Source organism: Polypterus senegalus, unplaced genomic scaffold (genome assembly GCF_016835505.1).
Source record: "Polypterus senegalus isolate Bchr_013 unplaced genomic scaffold, ASM1683550v1 scaffold_2409, whole genome shotgun sequence".
In the NCBI taxonomy this organism is placed as follows: Eukaryota; Metazoa; Chordata; class Cladistia; order Polypteriformes; family Polypteridae; genus Polypterus; species Polypterus senegalus.
In genome coordinates this window covers 23,775-29,774 of record NW_024378950.1, presented here as the reverse complement: position 1 = coordinate 29,774, position 6,000 = coordinate 23,775, and the positions used below count along the sequence as shown (strand labels likewise).

At 54.4% G+C, this 6,000-nt stretch overlaps 2 non-coding genes and 1 pseudogene across 2 annotated transcripts; all 3 read left to right on the top strand.

Annotated features, from left to right (window-relative positions):
- Positions 1-764: 764 nt before the first annotated feature.
- On the top strand, positions 765-953 carry LOC120519750. Its single transcript, XR_005631650.1, has one exon. It is a non-coding gene; the product is annotated as a U2 spliceosomal RNA (small nuclear RNA).
- Positions 954-1,893: 940 nt separating this feature from the next.
- On the top strand, positions 1,894-2,080 carry LOC120519744. The gene has a single exon (XR_005631644.1). It is a non-coding gene; the product is annotated as a U2 spliceosomal RNA (small nuclear RNA).
- A 932-nt stretch (positions 2,081-3,012) lies between these two features.
- On the top strand, positions 3,013-3,192 carry LOC120519760 (annotated as a pseudogene).
- The last annotated feature ends 2,808 nt before the right edge of the window (positions 3,193-6,000 follow it).

Genomic DNA, 6,000 nt, shown 5'->3' with positions numbered 1-6,000 from the left:
GAAAAGTTCATGCGTGCCTGTAGGACGCTATTGCTTGTAGTACTTCCAGCATTCCAACAGATGTCAGCGCAGGCTCGGAATTAGAAGGCGCTGTTGTGGGGTGAGTGAAGTAGTGTCGGACGACCAAGCCTGTACCGCTAGCAGGAAGCCTTATTAAGCTCCCAGAAACCACGAAGCAGTCCTGCAGGCTGTCTGATGGCTGCAGCTCCCTGTGTTCGAGGCCTTGTTCACACAGGCGGCCAGGATGTGCCTTCTCCTTTTCATCTTCAATCTCCAACAGGTGTGAAGCGCGGTGTCTGAAGAGTTGTGAACGTGGTGTCTCGAGGGATATCTAGCTCGCCACCGCTCTTCACTGACGTCTCCTTCTTTGTTTTGTGGGCATCTAGGGCGGGATGGAGGTGGAGATGGTGGTTTAAAGCCGTCCTCTTCCTTGCCTGGTCTACCCCGCCTCCCAAATCCCACCACGAGCCAAACACCCAAAGGGACCAACTGACTGCCTCCCCTCCCTCACGCCCACTCCCACTCCCAGCTGTATCGGCTACCTCTCGCCGACAACTCCGAGTTTTTTTCCTGTGGCAACCCTTGGGCTTTGTATCAGGCCTTGGCTCCAAGGTGGGCCGCTTTTGTCACGAGGCCGTGGAATGTCACATGGGTTCACGGCTCGGCGCTTGTCTTAGGGCAGCTGCTTCCTCCTGCCAAGTTGATGCTTACCATGCAGCTGGACGCATGGGCAAGACGGTGGGGCTGGCTGGCCTGGGGAGTTTGTGGCATCGCCGCCTTTTGGCTAAGATCAAGTGTAGTATCTGTTCTTATCAGTTTAATATCTGATACGTCCCCTATCTGGGGACCATATATTAAATTGATTTTTGGAACAGGGAGATGGAATAGGGGCTTGCTCCGCCCACTCCACGATCGACCTGGTATTGCAGTACTTCCAGGAGCGTGCACTTTCTCCTTTACTGGTATAAAACAAGACAAGCAGCCTTGGCTGGGGATTGCCTACTATGAGGGAAGGGAAAGAAGCTCTAGCCAGAGCAGGATTGATTTAATTATTTAACTGAATAATTAATTAATTAATTAATTTAGTTTAATTTGACTTAATTAAGAAAAGTTCATGCGTGCCTGTAGGACGCTATTGCTTGTAGTACTTCCAGCATTCCAACAGATGTCAGGCGAGGCTCGGAATTAGAAGGCCGCTGTTGTGGGGTGAGTGAAGTAGTGTCGGACGACCAAGCCTGTACCGCTAGCAGGAAGCCTTATTAAGCTCCCAGAAACCACGAAGCAGTCCTGCAGGCTGTCTGATGTCGCTGCAGCGCCCCCTGTGTTCGAGGCCTTGTTCACACAGGCGGCCAGGATGTGCCTTCTCCTTTTCATCTTCAATCTCCAACAGGTGTGAACGCTGTCTCTGAAGAGTTGTGAAGCGTGGTGTCTCGAGGGATATCTAGCTCCACCGCTCTTCACTGACGTCTCCTTCTTTGTTTTGTGGGCATCTAGGGGGGGATGGAGGTGGAGATGGTGGTTTAAAGCCGTCCTCTTCCTTGCCTGGTCCACCCGCCTCCCCCAAATCCCACCACGAGCGCCAAACACCCAAAGGGACCAACTGACTGTCCCCCTCCCTCTCCCCCACGCCCACTCCCACTCCCCGCTGTATCGGCTACCTCGCTTCTCGCACAACTCCGAGGGTTTTTCCGCCGTTGTGGCAACCCTTGGGCTTTGTATCAGGCCTTGGCTCCAAGGTGGGCCGCTTTTGTCACGCAGGCCGTGGAATGTCACATGGGTTCACGTCTCGGCGCTTGTCTTAGGGCAGCTGCTTCCTCCTGCCAAGTTGATGCTTACCATGCAGCTGACGCATGGGCAAGACGGTGGGGCTGGCTGGCCTGGGGAGTTTGTGGCATCGCTCGGCCCTTTGGCTAAGATCAAGTGTAGTATCTGTTCTTATCAGTTTAATATCTGATACGTCCCCTATCTGGGGACCATATATTAAATTGATTTTTGGAACAGGGAGATGGAATAGGGGCTTGCTCCGTCCACTCCACGCATCGACCTGGTATTGCAGTACTTCCAGGAGCGTGCACTTTCTCCTTTACTGGTATAAAACAAGACAAGCAGCCTTGGCTGGGGATTGCCTACTATGAGGGAAGGGAAAGAAGCTCTAGCCAGAGCAGGATTGATTTAATTATTTAACTGAATAATTAATTAATTAATTAATTTAGTTTAATTTGACTTAATTAAGAAAAGTTCATGCGTGCCTGTAGGACGCTATTGCTTGTAGTACTTCCAGCATTCCAACAGATGTCAGGCGAGGCTCGGAATTAGAAGGCCGCTGTTGTGGGGTGAGTGAAGTAGTGTCGGACGACAAAGCCTGTACCGCTAGCAGGAAGCCTTATTAAGCTCCCAGAAACCACGAAGCAGTCCTGCAGGCTGTCTGATGTCGCTGCAGCGCCCCCTGTGTTCGAGGCCTTGTTCACACAGGCGGGCCAGGATGTGCCTTCTCCTTTTCATCTTCAATCTCCAACAGGTGTGAACGTGGTGTCTGAAGAGTTGTGAACGTGGTGTCTCGAGGGATATCTAGCTCGTCACCGCTCTTCACTGACGTCTCCTTCTTTGTTTTGTGGGCATCTAGGGCGGGGATGGAGGTGGAGATGGTGGTTTAAAGCCGTCCTCTTCCTTGCCTGGTCTACCCGCCTCCCCAAATCCCACCACGAGCCAAACACCCAAAGGGACCAACTGACTGTCCCTCCCCCACGCCCACTCCCACTCCCAGCTGTATCGGCTACCTCGCTTTCCGCACAACTCCGAGGGTTTTTCCGCCGCTGTGGCAACCCTTGGGCTTTGTATCAGGCCTTGGCTCCAAGGTGGGCCGCTTTTGTCACGCAGGCCGTGGAATGTCACATGGGTTCACGTCTCGGCGCTTGTCTTAGGGCAGCTGCTTCCTCCTGCCAAGTTGATGCTTACCATGCAGCTGACGCATGGGCAAGACGGTGGGGCTGGCTGGCCTGGGGAGTTTGTGGCATCGCTTCTCGCCTTTTGGCTAAGATCAAGTGTAGTATCTGTTCTTATCAGAGTGGAGAACTGCTTGATTTTTCCATTGGGATCTTGTTTGCGATATAATTCCTTTTGACGGCATTGAAGCTCTGCTCTCAAAGTCAGTAAGGAAGCACAAGAGCTGTTTTTACGGCTATTGAATTCTTGATTCTGAGTGAAAGTAGGTTGGCTGAGTCCACCGCTTTTTACAAAGTTTCTAGAATTTGAAACCAAGAAAACAGAAAGGAAAAAAAGAAGAAGATAGAAGTTTGAGGAGGATCATTTGCATAGCTCCGCCCACCAAGAAGAGAGCTGATATCTTTTGGAAAGAGTCATCTCTCATCTGCAGACGACCTCCATCTGGAAAGAAGAAAAGACTACGAAAAGACCAAGAATGGATTCTGCAACCCTGGCTCCAGTTTCTGCTGATGCTCCTGCTTCAGCACTTGCTCCTACCTCCGCTTCTGCCCCGCTAGGAAGATCTCCGAGAAGCTGGGAAAGAGGAAGGCAGCTACTCCCAGCCTGGAAGATCAGCCCTCTTCTGGCCCCTCTACATCCCAGGCCGCAGCTCACCTGACTCCAGCCCGAAAGTTCCAGGATGGCCCCCCGGCTCTGGAACCCTGGATGAAGCAGACGGTGGTGCTGAGGCTCAAGGAGGTGGAGGGAAGGATCCCTGAAATGAGTGCAGAGACCTTTGGGAAGAAAATGGTCATGGAGCAGGGATTCTCCAGAGCAGATACATTGAGCATACAGTCATTCGCTCTGGGCCTCTTCTATGTTACGTTTGCCTCTATTGCGGTCTGCAAGCGCTACTGGGAAATGGTCCAGAATGCAGTGCCGGACTCCCCCTTTGCTCGCTTTGTGGGGAATTGCCCCATACAGAGAGAGGAAAGGAGAGTGACGATTGCCATGAGGAATCCCCATACGCCTGGCAAGGACATCTCCACGTTCCTGAAGCGCTTCTGCACCGTGGTGAGGGAACCCACCCAGATTCAGGACGGGAATGGCTTCTGGACGGGTAAGTGGTCGGTCATCGTCAGGTTGTGGAAGGACAACGCCTCTCCAAACGGCCTCCAGCACCTACCGCAGAGCTTCTCCTTGGGAAACTCGGCGGCAATCCTGCACTACCCTGACCAGCCAAAATCCTGCAGGAGATGCGGAGCGATGGGCCACGTGCTGAAGGACTGCAAGGAGGCCGCTTGCAGGAACTGCCGGGTGACTGGCCACGAGACGAAAGACTGTCCCAGGAAAAAGACCTGCAACCTCTGCGGACAGACCAGCCATGTGTACAAAGACTGCCCTCAGAGACAGAAGTCCTACGCCGCTGTGACCTCAAACACTGTGCACACAGGAGGATCAAAACCCAATCTGCCTGCCGATAGGAAGCAGAAACTGAAGTCCCCCCCTGCAGCACCGGGCGCGGCACAGGTAATCAAGAAAAAGGACAAAGGAGGAAAGACAAAGAACTCCACCCCTCCCCCCTCGACCCTCCCTCCTTCCAACCCTGAGGCAGCTCCCCCCTCCCATGCTACTTCAGAGCCCTCACATCCACCCCCCTCACTCACCCTCAACCCGGAGGATTTTCCCCTCGTCGCACCTACAGGGAATCGGACAAGGAAGAGGAGAAGTCCAAACAGCCCAGAGGAGGACCAGAGAAGGAAGAAGACAGCAGAGCCCCCATCTGAATGCCCACAGCAAGAAGACGAGGAGACCCAGATGGAAGAGGAGCTGTTTCTCGAAGCAGCTCTAAACTTCCAGCCTACCCACAACGACATGGACAACCTGGCACAGATCAACCGGCTGCTTCAGATCGAGGACCCCGGGGCCGGCAGACCCGAAGTCCCGCCTGACCGGCGGCGACTAGGGGCTCCTGGCCCACACTAACCTCTCCATTTTACTCCCCATGATGGCTACTCTTTCTTTATTTTCCATCAACGTGAGGAGCATCAAGGACAAACTGAGGAGACAGACGGTGATGACCTTCCTGTCCGCTCAGAACTGTGATGTGTACATGCTGCAGGAGTGTGCCCTCCCACCCTCCAGAAACTACCGCCACCTGGGCAAACAGTGGTCTCACGGTCCTTCCTACTGGTCGGGAGGTGGTGACAACAAGGCAGCGGGGATCGCCGTCCTTGTCAGGGGAACCGGTTCACGTTGGACTCCGTCCGGGAGCTCGTCTGCGGCCGGCTGCTGGTCGTCGACGGATCGTGGGCGGGGGAGCCTGTCCGGCTCATCTGCGTGTATGCACCCCCTGGGAAGAACGAGCGCTTGGAGCTTTTCCAGACCCTGCGGCCCCATCTCGCCACTTCCAGGGCGGTGGTGATGGCCGGGGTCTTCAACTGCCCCCTGGAGGAGGACGGGCGCAGCTCAGGCACATCCACCAGACTGGACACCACATCCAGGCTGCTCAGGGAGATGGTGACAGAAGCTTCCTTGTCGGACGGGCGGGGACTACCGGGGCAGGCTCAGCCAACTACACCTGGAGCCGGTCTGATGGCTCGACCCGCTCCCGGATCGACTTTGTCTTCGTCTCCAGAGCAGTGACAGCCGAGAAGTACACATTGGTCCCGTGCTTCTTCTCAGACCACAGGGCGGTTCACTTCCAGGGATCCCTCGGCCAAAGCCTTCCGCATGGCCCGGGGTCGTGGAAACTGAATTGTAGCCTCCTGGAAAGGGAAGACGTCATGCAGGAGCTAAGGACCGCTTACGTCGCTTGGAAGGAAGAGAAATGCCACTTCCAGAAAGTAAGCGATTGGTGGGAATTTATTAAAGTTAAACTCCGCAGTTTCTTTCAGGCCAAAGGAAGACGGCAGGCGCAGCAACGGCAAAGGGAATTCTGCAGACTGCAGAAGGAGCTGTGGTCCCTGCAAGAGCTTCACCAGTGCGGCTGGGACGTGAGAAATGAGTTGGAGGAGACCAAGGAGAGCCTGAGGAGGCACTTTGAGGAGGAATCCAAACGCATTGTCTTTCGATCCA